This window comes from Carya illinoinensis, chromosome 16 (genome assembly GCF_018687715.1).
Source record: "Carya illinoinensis cultivar Pawnee chromosome 16, C.illinoinensisPawnee_v1, whole genome shotgun sequence".
Classification (NCBI taxonomy): Eukaryota; Viridiplantae; Streptophyta; class Magnoliopsida; order Fagales; family Juglandaceae; genus Carya; species Carya illinoinensis.
This window is the reverse complement of record NC_056767.1, coordinates 1,333,651-1,358,783: the sequence shown is the minus strand read 5'-3', so window position 1 is coordinate 1,358,783 and position 25,133 is coordinate 1,333,651. Positions and strand designations below refer to the sequence as shown.

The window sequence follows — 25,133 nt, the reverse complement described above, 5'->3', positions numbered from 1 at the left end:
AAATTTAATTGTATTGACACAATAATCATGGTTGTTAGGTCACCAGAGACCAGGGTAGCATGCTTTAGTTGTTACCTTGCAGTGTGAGTGTTACACTCAAATGCTTATTTGCCATCGATGTCGATCGTGATTAGACTGAAGAGCTTGTTTGTGGTACAAGTGTTAGACTCTAACGCTCATTTAAGGCATGAGTATCAGACTCTAGCACTTGCTCGCTTAGGCGGGATCGTTGTTCAGGATAACATTAGGCCTTACCTCGCAATGCAAGTACTAAACTCGAGCACTTGTTTGTTAAGCATTTTTACTAAATTTCCTATTCATTAAAACATTGGGCAAAACTCCCCAAAAAAGGGGAGACAAGCTCTAATTTATTCTTATAACAAAACCTCACACTCAATGTCAGATAAATCATAGGAGAAAGAATAGGGCCGTATTGATCTTCATGAGCTCAGTCTTTTTGCCTCGTTGCAACAGAATGTTTCCATATCCAAATGCAGTATTATTATTTTCCTCCTAGAAGAGAAATTTTATAATTACGTACAAAATTCGAACTCCATGCTTACCTACTACTGTACGTGTGATTCTCTCTCTCATTTGAGGCCTTTAACTTTGGACAAGAATTTAAGGTTTTTTTTTTTTTTTTTCCTAGTGGTTTTATGGCCTTCTTCAATATGGATATAAACAAGATGTTTGCTAGCAACCTAAATGTGGATATTTCAAATGACATGAATTCGGCATATTACTTCCCCTGTGGAACATTTGAAAGCCTCAAAGACTGTATCCATGCCATAGATACAATATTTGAAATTAAACTAATCGATTTGCATTGAATGTCACTGCACTATGCATATTTTTGAGAATTTGTTTAATGGAATTCCCTCATGATTGGTTGTGTCCCCAGTGTTTTGCTGCATGTGGTCAGTTTTGCTTTATGTTTGGATAAGAAAGCTCAAGCTGTTAGTAAGTAGAATTTGATTAACTTTACACACTTCTCTTGTAAAATCGATTGATTTAATTTAATTAATCAACATTTCCAGCTTAAATCTCAAGCAATGGAACTGGCAAAATCGATTGAAAAAGATGATGGTGTTGCGGCTACAATTGATGCTTTTCATCGACAATTCCCTCCAGAGCTACCCTTACCTACTGCATTTTTGGAGAAAGATGGACAACCAAACCCTCTGCAGTAAATTTGGAAATGGTGTTGCTAGTTAGATGACTAGTATAAAGTTGGAGAGGCTCCCACACAGAACACACAAATAGAGCTCTGTAGTAGAAAATGGTATTCATTTTCAAATTCTATACTGTATATGTTCTAAATATTGGAGTTATTAGAAGTTGAAGGTTTGAAAATGCCCTATTCAACGATTACTGCCCTTTTGAATCTCGTAGAAGACTAAAGTCAAGTTAAGCTCAAAATGAGCACATTGCTAATTGGGTTGTGATTACTTAAATACTTAAAAAGCACATTAGAATACCGATGAAGTGATTAATCCATTATTTCTTATTAGCTATAAGCTTTTGTAAGTCCAACAAATATCACCAAGTGAAAAAAAAAATAACCGATCACATTTAAGATTTGTCATTGAAAAAACAAGACTAAATCTTTGTACGTTTGATACACTGTTGTTGAATCGAATTGGATTAATGTTCCTTGGGACCTTGGCTGAGCTGTCTATAAGCATTCTATTCAACTTTCGACTGTTATCTTGCATGGGAACATTAATGGATAGAGTTGTAATTGAGCCAAGCCGAGTCGGTCTTTAGCTTGTCAAGCTCGGCTCAACTCAAAATATTTGAGTTCGAGCGAGCTTGAAATTTTTATTTATTTTTTATTCGAGCTCAACTCGGTAAGATCAATTTCCAACTCGAGCTCGAGCTTGGCTCGAATTGTTTATATTTTGTATAAGATTTAAAAATTAATAAATTAGATAAATAAAAAAAGAAAAAAATCTAATATTGAATTTGTACAACTAACAAGTAGAATCTCTATTAAAGTATAGGATTTTAAAAGTTCATAAATAATTAATATCTAACTAGTTGATATTTATCCATAATAACAATATATTATATGCCTACAGAAATTATTAATACATATACATAATATGATAGCATATATCTATTTCATATATGGTTCCCACATACTAGTATAGATATGTATTAGTTTGAAATGTTTATTCACACCATCCATAGCAAAACTTCTTGTGAAATTAGAGATAATAGAAGTACATGACTGCAAACAAATGGAAGAAATCCTTGCAAAAGAATGGGGAGATGAAGAGAATAAAGGTGTGATTGCATTCCAACAAATGAAGACCCTCTGGCTCATAAATTTACCAAAATTAGAATGTTCTTATGCTTTTGAGTGGCCATCCCTAGATGAAATAAAAATGTTGGTTTCAACAAGTACAAAAACACCTAAGCTAAATGGAGCGCAGATGGAGTCTGAAACTTTTCAACCACTGCTACAAGGAGACCTCAATGCCACAATACAAAACATAATCAAAGAAAAGGTACGTTACATTTTATGACAAACATTTCTTAATGGGTAGATTTTTACTTCAACTATTTGTAGAGATGCAATTAATCCATATAAAGTTATTGAAAATATTACATTACATTTTTATGTTAGAAAACTGGAAACTAAACATTCATTTTTCCAATTGAGTTTCATGATGCTGTTTTGATATATGGATTATCTTTGCTTTCAGGGGATGAATCAATCTTCCTCTCCACCTTCTTCTCCATCGAATATTTGTTTCCTTTTTAGAATCTAAATTCTCTAAGTTATTCTCTTCAAATTTCAGGTGATGTTCTCGGAGATCTCGAAAGTTCCAAGTCTCCAGATATAGCAGGTGAATTTCTAATTTTGACCAATTCTCATATTTCTACTCCTCTTCTAATCTTCTAATTTTCTGTTAGTTATCTATTTCTCTTGTACACTAGTATTTTTGTATTGTCTCTCTCCTTTTTTATTTTATATGGTAATTGTTTGTGGTAGTCAGAATTTCAAATATTCTCTCTCTCCTATCTAAGAAGATATATGTAGCCTATTCTTAAAGGGAAGATTGAAATTACAAGCTCTAATTAAACTTGGAGCACAAAGAAGCCTAAGTGCGTAACCCCTAAAGCCTTTTTACTTAGTTTCCTATTTGTGTAAACATTAAGCAAAACTCCCGAAAAAGGGTTGACAAGCTCTAGTTTAATCTTAGAGCAAAACCTCACATCTCATAGCCGGATAGGTCATAGGAGAAAGAAAAGGTCCTAACTGATCTTCGTGAGCTCAGTCTTTGCCTCGATGCTACAGAACGCTTCTATATCCTTATTTATTCTAAATGAGAACTCCATGCATACCTACAAAATTGTAGTTTTTTAAAGTACAAAATGAGAACTCCATGCATAACTACAAAATTATGTGTCTTATCTCTCCCCCTTGGACCTTTAAGTTCGGACAAAAACTTGGAGAGATTTTTTTCTAGCCATTGCATAGTCTTCTGCATTATGCATATAAATAAGATGTCTGCTAGAAAGCTAAACGTGGAAATATCAAATGACATATGAACTCGGAATATTGCTTCCTTGCTCTTTCTCATCCACATATAGTACTCTCCCTCTGTTATCTGTTTTATTTAATCTCTGTGTATTGACACTTGAAAGACTAATCAATCATACATTGTATGTAAATGTACTATGCATCTTTATGAAAATTTGTTTAGAGGAATGCCCTCATGATTGGTTGTCTCCCCATTGCTCTGCTGTGGTGAGTTCTGCTTTATGTCTGGATAAGAAAACTTTTGGTTGTGGGTAAATCTAATTATTAAGTAGTGATTAAGTAGAATTTAAATAACTTTACACCCTTCTCTTGTAACTAATCCCTTAGATAAAATCTCATTCCATTTGGAGAACTGCTACTTTGATTGTTTCCTTTATGATACTGGAGAAAGTTGTCTTTTTTTTCTTGAGTTTACTTTGGGTTGCAGAGTCATTTGCATTAATATAAGTTAAATGACGAAATCCACCATTCCTATCAACTAATGCTTTTGGGATAGTTGGTAGGTTTTCAATCATTTAAAAGTTTGTAATTGCATCACACAACTTTATATGCAGGTTCATGTTGGTGCTGGAACAACTGCTATAGGCACTAGAATTTCTGATTGTCTAAGATTGAAATTATATGAATGTTTTAGTATATCTTTGATATATTAGTCATTTGGATTTAGAAATAAGAGTGAACAAGTCAAATTATATGACGTTATTGTGAATGAAATTGAATTATATGATTGCTTCCTATTTCTGAAAACATGATTCAACATCAAGAAAACTCGAAATGTTTTCTTATTCAACATAAGTGTCGGACGACCATCTTTCCATTCTTCAGAGATCAGTTCTTTTGGGGGATAGAGTACAACAAAATTTGAATAATATGTAGAAGTCGATATCGGGACAATTATGCAGTTCCATGTTGATATTTCCCTTAGTGATTTATTCAGCTGTTTACTTATTGCAGACTGGTGACAACAATTTGCCATCACTTTTTTTAAAGTTATATCAATTAATTAAATTAGAAGTACGTGACTGACATTTCCATGTAGAGATGGCTTGCTAGGACAACCTCCCCCGTATGGCTACAGAGTAAGACTTTAAAAATTGAAAATAAAACATTGATGAACTTCAACCCACCAACAACAATTCAAAGAAGGTAAGAGACCTATCCAAATCAGTGATTTGTATTTCATAACATAGCATGGACAATAGGATAGTGTGTACCATTTTTGTGATGTGTATCATAAATTACTGAAAAAGTTGAATATGAACCACAAACTGCACATTCAAGCTGAAGATGATTTAAGGTGCACATTGCGCCTTATCTTAGTTTTTAGGATGCAAGTTGTAACCGGGTGGATTGGGGAAAGAAAAATATCTCTTGGTGCCGAACTAGTCATGGCTCTCTCTCTCTCTCTCTCTCTCTCTCTCTCTCTCTCTCTCTCTCTCTCTCTCTCTCTCTCTCTCTCTCTCTCTCTCTCTCTCTCTCTCTCTCTCTCTCTCTCTCTCTCTCACATTATTTGTAATCGATATGAAAATTGATTTGTCTTTGTAATAGGGGATTTCTTTGTTTTAACTTGAAGATTTCATACAAAGAAAAAGTCTTCTTGTTTTGCAACTAGACATTCAGCAATTACAAACCCTCCGTTTGCTTTTCAATCCACACGACAGTATATGTTTCAAGTTACAAGCTCATTTAGCCATACTGGTCTTAATTATCATCTAGCACTTTCTAAATATCTAGCCACACTCTAGATAAATAGTCAAGCCCCTAACAAAAGGGAAAAGGCAGTAAGTGTCTCTGCAATTTTGAGCATTAAGATGTAATTCACGGCCAATATGTATTAACTCATAAACGTAGATACCACATACATCATGGGAACATGCTTATCTTCAAGTTCTTGAGAGTCTCCAGTGAGAAAAAGATACACACAAAGTGGGCCTTACAACACTATATGGGCCCAATTCATACGTCATATCTCTTTCTAAATTAAGACCTCGAGATCTTGAACTATACGAATATGGAGAAAAAAGGGCGAGACTCAAAACTTAATTCGTATCTCAGTGTGTGGCTGGGTATGACTACTATGGTTGTGACTTTACATCAGCATAGACCCACAATCTGTGAACCCCATTAACATAAATGTATTGTTGCTCGAGAGGTATGTCATAGGGTTTCTATAACTCGAAATTTGATTACGTTAATGAGACAGATGAAGTCATAAGTAGGATTGGCACCACATAAAAGATTGAACTTCTCCAATTGGCCTACTAGAACCGAAAAAATAAGCAAATAACTGAAGCAATTATTCATTTTTCTCATTTACTCTATCTAGGAGGGTTGAAGCACTCTATGGTGCAGGTAGGCAACTATTTGTACTTGTGATGGACATTATTTTCTCAACCAACCCCTTTTCCCTTGTCCCCTGTTTTTTGTTTTTTTATCATTGGTTGTAAGGAAGAGCTCATGGTGGCACTACAATTTAATTAGTCATTTTGTGTGTATATGTTTCATTAAACGCACAATTGTCAGGCTATATTCGTCTAATGTTTTTCAGGATGTCACATTGACATGCATATGGGGGTTGCATACATGTAATGTATAAGAAGAGGAAAGATCGAACTAAGCAACACAATTTAGCATTTAAAGTGAAACTCATATATCCACATAAACTTAAATAGAAATGAGATGGTCGTGCATTTTGGCATTTGATTGAGAGATTAATTGTTGAGTTTGGCTTGATTTCCTGCTGAAAATATATTTTTTGGGGTTTGCTACAGTTCTGCTACAGTTCCGCTACAGTTCCGCTCGACCTCCGCTCGAGCGAACTCTTCCAGAGAGTTCCGCTCGACAGTCCGCTCGAGCGAAATCTTCCAGAGAGTTTTGCTCGACCTCCGCTCGACTGTCCGCTCGAGCGAGAATGCAACCCTAACGTGCGCTCGATACTCCGCTCGACGTCCGCTCGAGCGAATGTTCTGATTAGCGCCTTGTGCTATAAATACATCATTTTCTCTTCATTTTGAAGAGCCCTCAGCAGCCAAGTTAGAGAGAGTTTTGAGAATCCTTTTGTATACAATCCTAAGAGTCCATTGAGTGTATTGGGTTTTAGGATTAAGGATTTTGTGTGATCAATACTCTTGTACTCCATCTTTTGTTCATAGTGAAATCGTTTGAAACCGACCCCAACAGTGGACGTAGGCTCACATTGAGCTGAACCACTTAAATCTTGGTGTTCTTTGTGTGATCGTCATTTCTTTTGTTGCTTCCGCTGTTATTTGCTTCAACTTGGTCATTGTTTGTTCGGTCCATTCCCAACAAACTGGTATCAGAGCATTAAGCTCTTTGAATCTTGAGGAATGGCTATGGCAAAGTTTGAAGTAGAGAAATTCGACGGTCAAAACAGCTTTAGCTTGTGGCGCATCAAGATGAAGGCTTTGTTACGACAACAAGGCTTGTCGAAAGCTTTGGAGGGGAAGGTATCCGAGGATTCTCCTGCATCGTCAAGAGAAGAAGATGAGAAGGCACATAGTGCCATTTTGTTGTCACTATCAGATGGAGTTTTGAGGGAGGTTGCTGATGAGGAAACCGCTTTCGGTCTTTGGTCCAAGCTTGAGAGCTTGTATATGAAAAAGTCGCTCACCAACCGTTTGTATTTGAAGCAGCGACTATACACTCTCAAGATGAGGGAAGGTACTCCTATTTCCGATCATCTAGATGAATTTAATAAAATTATTATGGATCTAAGGAATATTGATATTAAGCTTGATGATGAGGATCAAGCATTAATTTTGTTGTGTTCGTTGCCGGTATCATTTGAAAGTTTTGTGAGCTCAATGTTGTATGGTAGAGATACCATCTCCTTGGTAGATGTAAAATCTGCTTTGAACTCTAATGAGTTGAGAACAAAATTGTGTGTACAAGGCACGAACAATCAAGCCAATGGTTTGGTTGTGAAATATTCCTCTGGTGGTAGATCTAATGGAAGAGGTTCGGATTATGGTGGGAGTAGTTCCAGTGGTAGCTCTAAATTTAACAAGAAAAATGTTAAATGTCACTACTGTCATAGATTTGGTCATTACAGGAATGAGTGTCCCAGATTGAAGGAGGAAAGTAAAAGTTCCTCCAATGTTGTTAGCGTTGAACAATCTAACAACTCTGATATTGTCCTAGCAGTCAGTGGCTCTAGTGGTCACTTTGGTAACAAGTGGGTCATGGATTCAGCTTGTACATTCCATATGTGTTCCAGGATAGATTGGTTCACTACCTATGAATCAATCAACGGTGACTCCGTTTTGGTTGGAAATGATATGGCTTGTGATATTGTTGGGATTGGTTCAGTTGAGATTAAGATGTATGATGGACTCGTTAGAACTTTGTCTAACGTTCGGCATATTCCATCTTTGAAGAAAAATCTTATATCTTTGGGTATTCTTGACTCCTTTGGTTACCAGTATTCAGCTGGAGGTGGAGTCATTCGAGTCTACAAGGGCTCTTCGGTGGTAATGACAGGGAAGAAGACAGATGGTCTTTATTTTCTTCATGGCAGTACAGTGATTGGTGGAGCACCTTCAGATGTTCCAGATTCAGGTATTACTCATTTATGGCGCATGTGATTGTGCCATATGGATGAATGAGTATGGTCATTTATGAGTAGGCAATGTTTTGCTTTGTGTAATCAGAAGACAGAAAAAAACTTGATTTGTTTGTTTGCATTGTATTCTTGTAAAGCAGTGCTGAATCAGGTTTTCTGGAGTTTATGTCTTTGTGATTTTTTGGGTGTACATCTAGTGAGATGTGGTACTCTGTTTGTACTCATATTTGTTGATGATCATTTGAGGAAGAGTCTGGATTTGTTTATCCTTGTTTTGGGATGTGTTTGATGTGTTCAAGCATTTGTGAAGGCTAGTGATCTACAGACAAGAAGGTAGAGCGTTGTTCATACCATACAGTTGGGTCCACTCCACAGAAATGGAGTAGCTGAATGGAATGAGACGGACTCTAGTGTGAGAGCCCGTAGTTTGCTTTTGGATTTGCCAGGCTTGTCTACAGATTTGGGTGAAGCGGTCAACACAACTTGCTATTGGGTGAACCTTCTCTTCTTTACAACTTGTTTTTCAGTTGTTGTTTCCACAGGAAAGGAGAGCATGGTTATAGCAAGAAGGTGGAGTTGCTGGGAGAGCTTCACAACAGAGTGCAGGTGGTACTCTAGATCATGCTATTGAAATTAAGTATGATTTTGATTTTGGCATTGGCGTACAGTGAGAGCAAGTCTACAGTTTCATCTGGTAGATAGAGGAGACAGTTTAGTCACCTTTGGGATATGCTCGTGCAGACTTTGGGGTGTTCTTACTTTGGCAGAGAATATTTGTTGTTAGCCTTCGTGTGTATTCAGAAGCCGTTGTTCAAGTAAGCAGTCTGTTCAGTGGTGCGTTGTCTTTTGTGTGAAGAGGTTGATTCTTCATTAGGACCAAGCTTGTGATTTGGTCAAGATTGTCTATGGTGTTGAAGACTTTTGGGTGGAAATTGAGTTCTTCAAGGATAGACGTTGTGTTTGGGGTTTTGTGATTCCCTTCGGTGGTTTGTTGGTGGGAATCGATTTCTTGGTTGATGGTTTTTTGTTTAGGCTTGACGGAATTCAAGCCAAGGTGGAGATTTGTTGAGTTTGGCTTGATTTCCTGCTGAAAATGTATTTTTTGGGGTTTGCTACAGTTCTGCTACAGTTCCGCTACAGTTCCGCTCGACCTCCGCTCGAGCGAACTCTTCCAGAGAGTTCCGCTCGACAGTCCGCTCGAGCGAAATCTTCCAGAGAGTTTTGCTCGACCTCCGCTCGACTGTCCGCTCGAGCGAGAATGCAACCCTAACGTGCGCTCGACACTCCGCTCGACGTCCGCTCGAGCGAATGTTCTGATTAGCGCCTTGTGCTATAAATACATCATTTTCTCTTCATTTTGAAGAGCCCTCAGCAGCCAAGTTAGAGAGAGTTTTGAGAATCCTTTTGTATACAATCCTAAGAGTCCATTGAGTGTATTGGGGCTTTAGGATTAAGGATTTTGTGTGATCAATACTCTTGTACTCCATCTTTTGTTCATAGTGAAATCGTTTGAAACCGACCCCGACAGTGGACGTAGGCTCACATTGAGCTGAACCACTTAAATCTTGGTGTTCTTTGTGTGATCGTCATTTCTTTTGTTGCTTCCGCTGTTATTTGCTTCAACTTGGTCATTGTTTGTTCGGTCCATTCCCAACATTAATTAGTAGGAAAATGATTATTAAATGGACATGGTCGTCTCCAATTCTGGAAACTGCATACTGCCTTGTAAATTGGAAGGAACTCACAATAGCTGAGAATATATACATTAGACCCAACGAGAATTTGAATGTGATGCAACCAACCAAAATATGAAAAACTGTTTGCTGTTTTCATCTCAAATTTTGATAAAAGACAATCATCTCCTCTGGTTAAGTCATGTGAAGAAAAGAATAAATCCTTGCTTAAGATTGGTTTGCAAGGAAGATAGGAATGCATGTGAAGAAAAGAACATCATTGACAAAAATTGCCAAGAAAGAACCAATCCTCATTTTCTTGTGGAAGGTGTTTAGACTCATATAAGTTGAGATATGGCACTTTGCTAAATATCGCTCTGCATTTCGTTCTTCCTAGAGGAGGCCGTAGATGTTAGTACCAGAAAATTTTCCTTCTTCCTTTTGATGTTTCTTCATCATGGTTTAGTTCCAATTCACATCTATTTTCTGTTTCAATGGAATACTTCTTTGATCTGTAATTGTGAATATATAAATGGTAAACAATGTCTCGTAGGCTATTGTTCACCCTTGGCACATGTCGGTTTAGGACTCTGTTTTCCTTTTTTCTTTGTTTTTTCCTCTCTGCTCCCTTTGGACTTGCTTTTTTGAATCTCATACAGAGCTAATATGAGATGATGATATTACATTCTCTCCGGTTGGGTGTATTGGGGTTTCATTCTTATTCATTGTTATTCAATGAATCTGAATGAATATTTTGTCATAGAATCCAAATTATATCCATATAGTGTATTGGCGTTTCGAGTTACCTAACAATTAATGGAGATCAAACACTATGCACACATGTCACATTCAACACTTGCAACCTTGTACTGGACCCCACATTTACTTGATGGGTGGGTGTAGCTTTTTCCTTACTTTTTTTTTTCCTTTTAATAAATGGAGGACGGAACTTCCGTAAACTATATTAAGCCTCGCCAATTCATCGGCAAATTTGTTCCATTTTCTAAACAAATGCTTGATAGAGAAATCAAAACTATCTAACAAGCTCATCAATAGATCCCAAAAATCCCAAAAGTACCACTCAGTACACGCTCTCTCCACCGCCCAAGAAACCAGAGTCAAATAATCACATTCTATATCACTGAAAACATAGCCCAACTGTTGGCAGAATTTTAATCGCACTACAATTGCCGGAGCTTCATTGTTAGTGCAAGAACCAAAAAATTTTGAAAAAGCAAACAATAACCTCCCTTCATAGTTTCGAAGAATTCCACCTCCCCCACTATGCCCCGGATTCCCAAGATAATTGCCATCTAAGTTCAGTTTTAATCACCCCAAGGGCGGCTTCAACCAGCGAACAATATGGACTTTCGAAGGCCCTGGTTTCACTACCGGAGTATCCATGCGATTCAGCAAATGTAAGTCCCATTCAGACAACCGTTGGACCTTGGAAATTTCAGCAGCAAGCACATTCACCCAATAAGTCCAAAACCCAGGCATCAAAAACTATAATGGCCACATAAACATTACAGGACAGACCAAAGCACAAACTAAAGGGCGAAACACGATCAAGAACCTGCAAGAAAAAAGCACAGAAAAACCAGAGGGTTAAACAAAGAGCTAAAAAGAAAGACAAACCTGGGAGAGCACTACATGGTTCGCAGGTAAGGAAGACCAAGTCTATCCATGCGAAGGAGTCCCCGAAGAGGGCTGGGCAGAAGATCATGAGCATCAAACCAATCCGCGTTAAGTCCTCCAACTCCCTGCTTGGCAAGAAAATCAGCCATTGCATTTCCTTCTCGAAAAACATGTTTCATCGTATACTCCATATTAGAAAGATTGTCTTGAAGCTCATCCCAGAACTCTTCTAAATACCAATGTTGCAGCTCCCTCTAGTAATCCAGTTTACAAGAAGTTGCGAGCCGGACTCAAATGTTGCAGCTCCCTCTAGTAATCCAGTTTACAAGAAGTTGCGAGTCGGACTCAATCTCTATGCAGTAAAAACATTTTTGGGAGTCGCACCTGCATCTCTAGCCTATCAACATCCCACCGATCATTTACAATCTACTCCCAAATTTTAACGTTCAGTTCTTCCACATTTTCAACCTCTTCACACCGCGGGCCTTGTACCATAAACTTATCAAACCACAATAATACCTGTCCCTCACGAACCTTCCATCTTGAATTACGCACAAGCAACGGCAACCCCTCCACTATCCTTTTCCAAAACACCGACCCCTTATCATCTTCAAGGCACAAGGAAATATGCCCCATTTTAACATATATAGCTTTGAAAAAATTTGATCATAGCGACTCTTGAGTCAACAAATTCCACCCAAATTTCAAGAATAAGGATCTTTGGACCTCATCCAGTTTTCGCCCCCCCCCCCCAGTTCCCCCTTCTTCCACAGGCAAGCACAACTTCTTCCATGCTCTCCATTGCCTCTTACTTCTACCACCTTGTTCCCACCCCCCCCCCCCCCCCCAAAAAAAAATTTTGCAAACAGCCCATTTAGCTTCCAAATTACAGCTTCAGGAACCTGCAATACCGAAAGTAAGTAAATGGGCAAGCTGGAAAGTACATGCCTCAACAAATTCAATCTTCCCCCTTGCGATATTAATCTACACTTCCATCCCGTCAATTTCTTTTCTACTCAATCCAACAAAGACACAAGATGCCTAATTTTTAGTCGGCCATCCACGATTGGAGCACCCAAATACGTAAAGGGAAAGTGACCCTCGGAAAAAACCAGTTTCAGCCAACAACTCCTGAGTTCTCCAACAGTCAGATGCTTAGAGAAAAAAAATGGCAGACTAATCATAATTCTCCCTCTGCCCTGTCCAGCATTCGTAATCTTTCAACACACCCATCAAACACCTAACCGACTTCTGACTCCCATTAACAAAAACTACCACATCATCAGCATACAATAAATGAGTAATTCTTGGAGCATTAAGTGGATGAGAAAAAGGCAGGATACCCCTACCCGACATCCTTTTATTTAGCAATCTCGAAAACAACTCTTCCATGATAATAAATAAATATGGCGACAGTGGATCTCCCTATCAGAACCCGCTTTTTTATTTGAAAAAACCTCTATACCTGATTCATCATAACTAAAAACCATGGGATGGAGACACAATTTCCAACCAATTTTCAAAAGCAATCTGGAATACCAATGGTGCGTAAAACATGATCCAAGAACCTCCAATCTACTTGATCATACGCCTTACTCATGTCGATCTTTTATCAAGATATTACGCCCCCAGCCTTCCGGTGCAATAACTTCGTCATCTCTTGAGTAAGGGAAATATTCTCAAAAATATTTTTACCCTTCACAAACGCCCCCTGGTGAAATAATACTTCCCAGCAACAAAGAAAGGGGATTAACCAGAATTTTAGAGAACACCTTACACATAATATTGCATAGGCTTATCGGCCTAAACTTATCGAAACTAAGCAGATTCTTCACCTTCGGAATAAGAACAATAAACGATCCTGTATAAAATCTAGGAAGATCAATGCCTTGAAAGAATTCCCTCACCGCTTCCATGATATAATCTTTTACCAAGTACCAACAAGCCAAATAAAAAGAAGACCCAAAGCTATCAGGCCATGGGTTGTTGTCCACTGCAATGGAAGATAACGCCATTTTCACTTCCTCTTCCGAAGGTTCCAACATCAAGCCCCTCCTCTTCACACTCGGATAGAGTCTGAGAAAATAAGCAGTCCAGATTAGGCAATGAACCCACTTCTCTTTGAGCCAGAAAGTCCTCAAAATACTGAACAGCTGCCTCATGCACCCTCTCCAGTGAGTCCAAGACCAAACCATTTGATAGTCTCATTTCCTTCATACACGAGCTCCTCCTACTTTGCGCAATAACAGCATGGAAGAATTTTGAGTTTTGATCACCTTCTAATCCCTACTTCTTCTTCACTGGCTGCGCCAAAAGGATTTCTTCCCTCTTTAACCAGATATCGAGCTCCGCCTTGGTCACCAAAAATTCCTCTTCCACCTCTCCGAAGGAACTCGATTGCAACATCCCCTCCAGGAGCTCTATTCGTTCCTCCAACTCCCGAATAACCCCATCAACTTTTCCAAAAACATTTTTATTCCATTCAGTCAATTCATACTTCAATCTCTTCAATTTTTCGGCCAAAGCAAAAAGACCACTACTACACAAAACCGGTGCCCTCCATGAACTTTCTATGCGAAATCCACATATTTTGAAAATAGAAAGCAGTTGGCCCATACCTCGATAAACCCGAAAATAGCAGTAAAGCTATTGGTGAATGATCAGATGTTTTTCGACATAATAAATGCGCTGCAGCCTCGCTAAACTTAGAAACAAACACATTGTTCACAAGCACACGATCAAGTTTTGCCCAACTTCTAGCCAAGCCAAGTTGACCATTACAGTGATACACCATGACATTTGTTTCCCATGCAACCTGAAATCGACCAATCCACAACTGTTGATACACCCATTAAAATCCTCCATCGCACCAAGAGGCCTCGGCCTCCAACCAACGGGCTCCTCATCCGAACGGATGATGCTAAAATATCCCAACACCACCCATGGAACACCCACATTCAAAATACCGCACAAATGTTCCCACAACCCTTTATGTTCAGGCTAAGAACACTTTGCATAAACAAATGTCCCTAACAAAACAACACCATTTCCTGAAAAAAAGACCAGTAAAAGACTGGCTAGAGACCCCTACAATATCCATCTCCACTTCCTCTTTCCAACAAACCCAAATTTTGCCACCATCTTCCACGTTAGAACTGAAATTAGGGAAACCAATAGAACGAGACCATCGTTGTAGTTTTTCCACATTTTGAAACGGCTCCGAGACTACCAAAATGGAAATATCAAACTTACGAACCAATTTCTTTATACGTCTTACCCAATCCTGTAATATTCCACACTAAAATATTATCAATTATAAATTTAATTTTTGAGATTGGCCTTCGCCCTTCAAGACTTCCTTACCACCGAATCTTTGAGCCCTGTGAATAACGAGGAGTTCTTTTATTCTATGGCTGTGAAAGTTGCCTACCTCTTACTACAAAAAACACCATGCTTCCTAGCAGACAATCCCATAGCAATCCTAGAAATCATTACATGCGTCAGACTTTCTTCTAGTTTCTCATTCCATTGAACCACATCTATGTGGCATATGACTAGGGAGAATCTAAATTGTAGAGAATATGTTTTACTTTTACCTGAACTCATAAGGTCAAACTCGTTTGACTTGGTGTTGGCAACCTCTTTTAACAGTAGCAACACAGCTCTTGAACTAAACTTGCACGTTTATCAGACGAAACAAGCAAACAGACCGTTTCATCGCCGTTGAGGGAGGTGGGAGCCTCGGCTCCTCCCTCCCTCCCCCCTCCCTCCTCCTTTTAGTTTTAGTTTTAGTTTTTATCCTTTGGTTTTCTGTTTGTTCTTTTCGTCTGCTGTTTTGGCCCGTTTTTGGTTTTTTCAGTCGGCTCTTGCGATTGTGGTGGTTAGCTCTTCTCCCCTGTTTTCAGTGTCTTCCCTGGTGCGAGGATCACCGGTAAGGGTCCCGACCAACCCAGCGAGATGCCGCTTTGCAGAGGAGGCGTGAGCAATCCTGCGAGGTGGCGCTTTGCAGAGGAGTCGTACGGCGTGGACGAAACAGATGGGAGGATTTGGACGGGTGAGAAGCTAACCTATTCGTGTTGACGCAAGGCTGACGGCTTGGGCTTTGGTGGGGCGAGGATACGGCGGGGTGGCTCGACGGCGAGAGGCTTGATTCTCTGTTCTCGTAACAGAGTGTTTGGGTTTCGTACGATGGGGCTGCTGGTTTAATATATCTGTTTCTGGCCGACTGTTTTGCAGGGGCTTATCTAGGCATCGGGGGTCTTCCCGTGCCTTGTGGTGATCGGCAGCAGCAGCGCTGCACAGGAACAGAGAAGGAAGAGGGGGCGGCGGACGTAGCGAAGAAACCCTAGTCCAATCCTTAGGCGCCCTGTTGTTAGCGGGTTGGGCCCCCGGGATGCCGGGTCATGGGCCTGGGCTGGGCCTTCTGTTTTGCACAGCCCTTTAATGTTTTTATGTTGCTCTGTATTTGTTTTAATGTGTTTTAGTTTTATATTTTAAATATTGCCTAGAGTCCCACTCCTTCTTAAAAGGAATGTGGGTTTTGTCCTACTCCTCTTTTGGAGGAATGTAGGTTTGGGTACTCTTCCTCCGTGGGAGGAAAGAGTGTGGTGTACCTCTCTTCTTCGGAAGAGAGGTAATTTATCTCTGTTCATTAGAGAGCTTTCTCTTTTGACTGCTGTCAAAAGAGGAGGTATAGAAGTTTTTAGACAATGTCCGTCACAAAGAAATTTGTTGACGGGGGAGCTCCTGAGCAGATGCGTTAGTTGGCTTATGGTCTGGTTTTCCAGTTTGTTAAGTCACAGTTGTAACTTCGCCTATGAAGATATGCAGTGAAGCATTTTCTATCAAAAAAAAAACTCGTTTGACTTTGGGACTCGTGACTTTTAGGCATATTTACTTCGTAATATCTGCCAATGATTCTGATTCAATGTATCACCAACTTGAAAAGAAATTGTCAAAATCAACAGGGCCAACGGTCTGCAGGTACCATATATATAGTATATATATTAATCCGCAACTCCAAAACAACTGGGAACTGTATGAACTATATCTACTTATGACATGAAGAAACCTCATTATCTACAATTTGCTCCCTTTCTCCCCATGAACATGAACTGTAATTCGTCTCCCATCTTCGTTTACCTTGAGATTTATGTTCTCTCTTCTAAACCCTGCTTTTGTACAAACATTTCAGTGTAATATCTTAAATCTCAAAAAAAAAAAAAAAAGCGCGCGTAACTTCAGAGAATCATTCACATACTACTTAACTACTATTCACAAACTAATTTTAAGTCCATCCCCTGCGACGAAGCACAAGATGGAAAGCAGAATCCTTCTAGTTGTTGTATAAAATAATAGAGCTATGTCCATTTGTCTTGTCTTTATAACCTACAGCCCAAAGCCAGATTGAAGAGTTGAAAGGGGTAACAAAAATCTAAGAAGGGAGGAGATCCATGTTATTAAATTCTCTATGCTTGGGTGTATTGGCGTTTCGTTCTTTTTACGATTCTCTTTTCGAATATTATTTAAATATAAAGTATTTTTTAATTTTTAATTTTTTTTATCTAATTATTATAATTTATATAAACTTTAAAACAAAACATGAAAAACAATACAAAATTTTCAAACTTCAAAATAAAAATGATATTAAAAATTTTTATTCATGTTTGAACTTTATATATATTTTTTATTAACTTTATCTCCCACATTTTTCAAAATTCACTAAAACATACTAATTCAAAAAATTTTATTACTATTCATATACTATTTTACTACTATTCACAAAATTTTGAGGTACATGAGTGTTCAATAATGGCCTTAGTGTTACAAATTAAAATAACCAGGTCCATTCGGCTTGTGGTTTCTCGTATGATGTTCAAGGTTTTCGGATTTTCTAAACATCTATCCTGCACCAAAGGATCAACTTTATTGATTAAGCCCATTGTGCCCCAAAAGTGGTCATCTTTGTCGACATATTCTCCCAAAGTGGTCATATGGTGACATGTAATTGCTCGTTACGTGTGATATTCCAAAAACTGTTCGTCTTGTTTAGGTATTTCTTCAATATCGATCTTTTATCCCAATTTGCCACTGATTTTTTTTTTAATTTTTTTATTTTTTTTATTTTAGGGTTTTTTGTTGTATTGCTTCATTGATCTCTCTAATGGGCAAAGGCAGCCTGTTATTTAACAAAAAAACTAAAAAAAATGCAAAATACAAAATGCAAAAATAGAAGACTACCGTTGAAAAATGAAAATTCTATAGTCAATTGTTGGAAAAATTGGAAAATACTTGGTTCTTCCAATCTAAGAACAATTTGGCAATCTTATTTCCTACAAGAGCATTACCGTGATTCCCAAAGATAAATGTATTACGCTAGTTAATTAGAAGCGGGAGGTGTGACTAGATGTTGATGTAGCCGAATGGGATCAAGAAGTAGTCCCAAGTGAAGTGGATATGTGGCTGAAAAATGTGCGGAAATTTCTTAAAGACTATGTCGAAACTAATATGTGCTTGAATGGTTGGTGTCCTAATTTGGCACTACGTACGCTACTCCTTAAATAAGAAAGCTCACATGAATACTCAAGCCATCATTGAGTTGCTAGAAGATCCAACTGCAAAATATGGTTGGATGTACAATCTTGAAATACGTTTCATGGAAGTAAGATCACCATCCAGGTTCAAGGCTGATTTTGAATTACGAAAATCAACTATTCGAAATGTTTTGGATGCGCTAATGGATGATAAGATCGACACGATTGCCCAAGCCCGGCTCAATGGTTAGGCCATTTATGCCATTACTTATGGCCTTCACACTATGTAAAGCCCTCAACATTAAAAATGAGGTTTTTTTTAGGTTTTTTGTAAAAATAAAAATAAAAAAATAAAAAAAAAAACCTAAAAAAATAAAAATCATTTCATTAAATAAAGCTTATAATAACTTTTATATTTTTCAATGTGTGCAAGGCTTCATAATACTAAATTTAATATTTAATACAATGAATTATTTATATTTTAAATAATTTTTTAAGATCTTGTTAAATTGAGGTACAAAATTTACATTAAGGTCTCATTTTAAGTTGTTATATTAAATATAAATTCAAAAAAATTTTATTTAAATATTTTAAATAAAATATCATTTTATTGAAAATTTTGAAAATATTCTATATAATAATTTATATTTTATTTATTATAATTACAAATGACTAATTTAAATTTCACCTTAGGTCTCAATTTGTATTGAGCTGCTCCTGTGATTGCCTTATGTGGTATGGAAGGGATTGGCAAGATAGAAATGGCCAAAGAGATTGAGAGAATAGTAAGATTTGATAATTTATTCCATAAAGTTGCCATTGCAGTGGTGTCTCAAAGTCAAAACTGGACAAAGATTCAATGCAAACTTGCGGAAATGCTAGGTTCGAGACTTGACAAGAGAATTTACATGAAAGAGCAAATGAATTATATTCAAGGTTGACTTTGAATAGGAATGTCCTTGTGATATTGGATGATGTTTGGAAACCACTTGATCTTGAGGCTATTGGAATTTACTATGCAGTTAAAGAAAAGAGATGCAAAATCTTGTTAACGATACAAAATGAAGAAACTTGCAATCGAGAATTCAAAAAATATTTCCAATTGGACTTTTATCTGAAAAGAAGAGTTGACTCTTTTTAGAGAGATGGTATTTGATTCTATCAATACCCACAATCTAATCAAAATAGCACAACAGGCTACGAAGGAATGTGCAGGTTTAACCCTTGCTATTACGGTGGTTGAAAGTACTCTTAGCAACAAAAGTGATGAATATGAATGGAAAGCCAGGCTCCAACATTTTGTTTAAATATTTTAAATAAAATATCATTTGAAAATATTCTATATAATAATTTATATTTTATTTTATTATAATTACAAATGACAAATTTAAATTTTGGCTTAAGTCTCAATTTGTATTGAGCCGCCCCTGCGATTGCCTTATGTGGTATGGAAGGGATTGGCAAGATAGAAATGGCCAAAGAGATTAAGAGAATAGTAAGATTTGATAATTTATTCCATAAAATTGTCATTGCAGTGGTATCTCAAAGTCCAAACTTGACAAAGATTCAAGGCAAACTTGCGGAAATGCTAGGTTCGAGACTTGACAAGAGAATTTACATGAAAAAGCAAATGAATTATATTCGAGGTTGACTTTGAATAGGAATGTCCTTGTGATATTGGATGATGTTTGGAAATCATTTGATCTTGACGCTATTGGAATTTACTATGCAGTTAAAGAAAAGAGTTGCAAAATCTTGTTAACAATACAAAACGAAGAAACTTGCAATCGAGAATTCAAAAAATATTTCCAATTGGACTTTTATCTGAAAAGAAGAGTGGATTCCTATCAAAGAGATGGTAGGTGTTTCTATCAATGCTCACAATCTAATTAAAATAGCACAACAGGCTACGAAGGAATGTGTAGGTTTACCCCTTGCTATTACGGTGGTTGAAAGTGCTCTTAGCAATAAAAGTGATGAATATGAATGGAAAGCCGGGCTCCAGCAACTTAAAATGGCTATCCAAAAAATATATCCTTGTACTCCATCCAAAGGTGTATTCCAACATAGAGTTTGGTTACAATTATGTAGGAAGCAATGAAGCCAAATCATGCTTTATGCTATGTTGTCTATATCCCGAAGATTATGACTTTCCTATTGAACATTTAGTAGACATGAAGTTGGAAAAAGGTTTATTAAAGGCTTTGGTACTGTCGAACAAATAAGAGTACATGTCAACACAATAGTATAGAATCTTCAAAGCTCAAATCTCTTGTTGAATAGAACAAGGGATGAATGCATCAAATTACATGATTTTGTGTGAAATTTTGTGATATCAATTGCATCTAGAGATGAACATGGTTTTATGGTAGCATTGGATAGAAGACGTGAAGAATGGCCACAAAAGGATACATATGAGGGTTACCGGACAATTTCTCTTTTACTTGGAGAAATGAATGGTATCGTGATGGGTTGAAATGCACCAAACTTCGGTTATTGCAACTATCATGTTTAAATAATTTAGAAATGCTCTCATGAAATTTATTTAATGGCATGAAGAAGCTGAAGATGTTGTCTATGGCAGAAAGGTGCTTTCCCCTAACGTCGTTGCCTCCATCAGTTCAGATCCTTGAGAACCTTCGGATGTTGAATCTAGATAGGGGTGTAACAGGTCCGATTTGATTCGATTTTGTATAAATTTTGAAACCAAACCGGTGTATATACCGGTTTTGCATTTTAAGAACCAATCACAAACTTGTTACCTTCCTAAACCAGTACTTTCGTTTTTACCCGTTCTAGTTCGGTTTAGTCCGAATTTTCGGTTTTAATTAAGTATCAATGTAATTATACATATTATATATAAAAAATATATATTTAAGATTAAAATTTGATGTTATAAATTATAATATAAAATTATTTCATATATAATTATATATATTATATATAAAAATTATATATACATACATAAAATATTTTATATAATACTAAAAATTAATTTTATATGTATTTTATAAACCAGTCCGGTCTGGTCCGGTGCCAAAAAGCCAAGAACCGATGCCAGACCGGATTTAATCGGTTTTTAAAATGTAGGAATCAATTTTGAATTGGACCAATTCAAAACCTAGCCATCGCTCCATCAGTATTCTTAGCTTTTGTGATTCTAAGAACGTGGAGTTGCCGTGGAAAGCAAGAAATCTTAGTCAATTAAAGTTGTTGGATATGAAGGGAGGCCATTCTCTAAAGCGAATTGCAGCTTGTGTCTTATCTTGTTTATATCGACTAGAAGAATTGTACATGGGACAATTCAAGAATTGAGAATATATGACTACAATGGAAGGAAATGAAGAAGGGGCAAATACTAGTGCAAGCCTTGCTGAACTAATTCCTTATTCCGATCAACTCGCAGTTTTAAAAATTAGCGTAGCAAGTATCCGGTGCTTGCCAAAAGAATTGGGCTTCATCCAATTTTGTGGGTACATCAATTTGAAAGAACTTGTCGTAAATTGGCTCTACATACAAGAAGCGTTATTTGATCTCAAAGGACTAAAGCGGATGCCTGTATATGAGATCCCAAAAGATCGTCGGCCACTTGCTCATATGGCAACTCTACATTTGAAGGAGTTATTTTGTTTGGAACATGTGTGCAAGAATATTCCTCCATCATGTAGAGCCTTTGGAAACATAAAAATCTATTGAAATCTTTAAATGTCATAGTCTAAGATACTTACTCTGGAGTTCTGTAATTGTAAGTTACGCAGGGAACTTCAAAGCATCTCAAAAGTTGGCTGCAAACGGATGGAAAATATTGTTCAAAAAGAGGAAGCTGAAAAAGACTAGGAAAAAGATTTCATTATATGGCATCGAATTAGTACTTAAAATTTGGGATCTTCAATGGCCATCCATAATGAACATCACATTGCGTATGTACTTGTCCAAAATTGAAAACATTTGTCTCAAAAATTTGGAGTCAAAGTGAACTACAGAAAACTGATGCGGAAAATGATTCAAGATCAAGAGCCCAAAGAGCCTAGACTTGGCTCCTCCTCAACACGAGATTCTCTTGGTTTTCTCAGCCGATGTCTTGAGTCATGTGCACCAATCAGGAGGAGTTCAAGTCCAGTAGTTGAATCAGTCCGAGGCACCACCAAGAGACCCCAAGTGGTTCATGATTAATTTTGAGCCCGTTCTATGATTAACCTCTTCGTTGTGCCTCCATTCCATCTATTATTATTGTTAGCCAATAAGAATAATGTAGTTTTTTTAGATAATTTACTCCTTAATGGTTTTCAATAATCTGGCACACATGTTACATTGACTAAACAAGAGGAGCAAAATAAGAGGGAGACAGGCAATTAGACAGAGATATGGGCTCTTATTCCATCCCAATTGATTAAAGGTTTGCAAAATTTAAAAGAATATCACTGTGATTCATTGGAATTGATATTTGAGCTTGAGGAAGAAAGTCCTAAACCTTTCTTCCGTAAGTTGGAAAGTCATTACAAAAGCAACATCTTCATTAATAACTTGGAAAGGTTGTTGCTAAAGTCTTTACCGAAGCTGTTGCATATATGGAAGCTGAAAGGTCCACAAGATATTAAGGGCTTCAAGAACTTGAGATTGCTAAGGATTATTGATTGTGATTGCTTGAAACACTTATTCTCGCCATCCGTGGCAAAACTTCTTGTGACATTAGAGGAAATAGAAGTTGCAAACTGCAACAAAATGGAAGAAATCCTTGCAAAAGTAGGAGAGGAAGAGAAAAGAGATGTGATTGCATTTCCTCAATTGGAGACCCTCTCGCTCATGAATTTACCAAAATTAGAATGTTTTTACAATGGCTAGATGTGAAAAATTAAAAATGTTTGTTTCAACAAGTATGAAAACACCTAAGCTAAAGGGAGTGCATACGGAAACGGAGTCTTGAAACTTTTCAACCCATGATAGAAGGAGACCTCAATACCACCATACAGCACATTATCAAAGGAAAGGTAAGTTACATTTTATAATTTTTCTTTGGCCAATGGGTTCTCTTGATGGGTAAATATTAAACAGGAGTATATATAGAATTATTTTAAGTTTTTGTTTTCCAAATCCCAGGCGAATTTACAGGAGATTTCGCAAAGCTTTAAGTCTTCATGATGGCAGGTTAATTCCTGAATTTGACCAATCCCCTCATATTCATGGCTTCTGTTTCTTTGTTTTCTTTTATTTTTTTATTGCATCTTTCAACTTTCTCTAATTAATTAGCAGCTGGAGAATAAGTATTATCAATTTGTCTGTCATCGTGTGAAGCATTTATATTTGTGTTATTGTTTTACGTAGCACATGTGAACGAGCTCCCACAATCAAATGCTTTGTCAATAAAGTTAAATTAAAGCAATATCGGTACGTTTCTTTCTAATCGTTGTGTTTGACCTGAGATATTGTCATGCAAGTTTGGAGGTTTTAAATGGAGCTTCACGTTGCTGAAATGGCACCTCTGAGTTTTGCTCATGATATCAATAAATTGATTCCCAGATGCAAAATATTGCAATCTCTCATGGTTGGAACAAGAGGAAATGTATTTACAGCTTGCTGTGTAGCAGAGGACACTTCATTGGGCATTTCCAACAATTTTCCCTGTAGTTTAATCTCATGGCATTGCTTTCTTCTAAGAAAGGTGGTGTCTATTTTATTCAATTGAATAAATCTAATTGTAAGTCTCTTCATTAACACAAAAAAAGACATACCCCCCATTAATAACACAGCTAACAACGGGAGCTGTAGTTTTTGGATACATATATAGAACATTTATATTACTCTCAATTTATTCACTTGAATGTGAATAAAGGAAATGGGGTTAAGATATAAGTAAATTGCAACAATGAATAATTTATGGACCAGAATTTGGAATTTGACTAAGATGTTCACACGAGATTCTATGTACAACATTATCATTCGATTACGGTAAGATGTTATTGTCTATAAACTTATGAGTTAAGATTTAGGAGATGATACAAGGTGATGAAAAGTACCACATTTATATATAAAGTTGGACGGAAATTAAATAGGAGTGATATATAGCATTATTCTTGTTATATACATAAAAAAATCAAACACTCATTGATAAAACAGAATGTTACATATAGTCATTGGCATTTAAAATATAGTCATTGGCATCAATCCGCATGACCAAGACGAGAATGCAAGGTTGATTGCATTTAAAGCAATTGGAAATGGAAAGTAGAACAATATTAAATATACATACTGCATACACCACAAAACAGAATATATAGTTTCTAAAACTGGATTTCTTTTTCTTTTTCTTTTTCTTTTTCTTGTTTTTTTTGTGCCTTTTAAATTTCGAATTGCTAATTCTATTATCCAATTAAAGTCAAATCTGGACCTTTCTTTTAGGCAAAAATGTTGCATTACTTTGTCTCTTATGAGTACTGTTTGCTTTGCCCTCATCCGATATTTATTATTAATTTTGTTATACAGATGAGATGAGATGAGATAAAAGTTAAATAAAATATTATTTTTTTATTTTAAAATTTAAAAATATTAAATTATTTTTTTATATTTTATTTCACAATTTAGAAAAAGTTTATTAATATTAAATGAGATTAAATCAATTAGTTTGTGTAAGGAAACACAGGCAGGCAATACTAGTGCTTGCATGTTCTCTCAATTTATTCACTTGAATGTAAATAGAGGAAATGGGATTAAGATATAAGTGCTATGTGAAAACATGCACGCACTAATGTTGCCTTTTTTTATTTTATTTTTCCTTCTTCTTTAGCTTTTGCAAGGTGGTGGCCCGTTACCCGTAGGATGAGAAATACTGTACTTTTTTGTGGAATCTCTTTTATTTTTTCTTTTTCTCTTTTTATATTTTCTTGGCTGGCAGCCATTACCGATGTAAAAGTAGTATCTCTAAAAGAAAGATAAATGTTTAAACACCATACGGATGTTTCTTTCCTTTTATTGCATTTAAAAAAAAAAAACCAAAAAAACAAAAAAAACTGTTCGCAAATATATTTCTATTAATTCAAGAAAACAATTCCCTTTATCATACGGATATACTCAATCGTGGATAGTTTCAAACTAAAACGTAAATAATGGTAGTTCACTTGGCAGTGTCTAGGCCAAGCAAAGTGAAAATGAAAAATAAT

The 25,133-nt window shown here is 36.7% G+C and overlaps 1 protein-coding gene across 8 annotated transcripts in view; it reads left to right on the top strand.

The window, feature by feature from the left end:
• The window catches only part of LOC122299065 (probable disease resistance protein At4g27220), a 64,615-nt gene that overhangs the window by 18,014 nt on the left and 21,468 nt on the right, over positions 1 to 25,133 (top strand). For 7 of the 8 annotated variants that reach the window (XM_043108974.1, XM_043108975.1, XM_043108973.1 and 4 more), the window contains one exon: positions 1,038 to 1,371. The exons of the other annotated variant lie outside the window; for it this stretch is intronic. The gene's annotated coding sequence lies outside the window, so the exon portion shown is untranslated. Of the gene's footprint in view, positions 1 to 1,037; positions 1,372 to 25,133 lie in introns of those variants that run through there. 8 annotated transcript variants of the gene reach the window in all.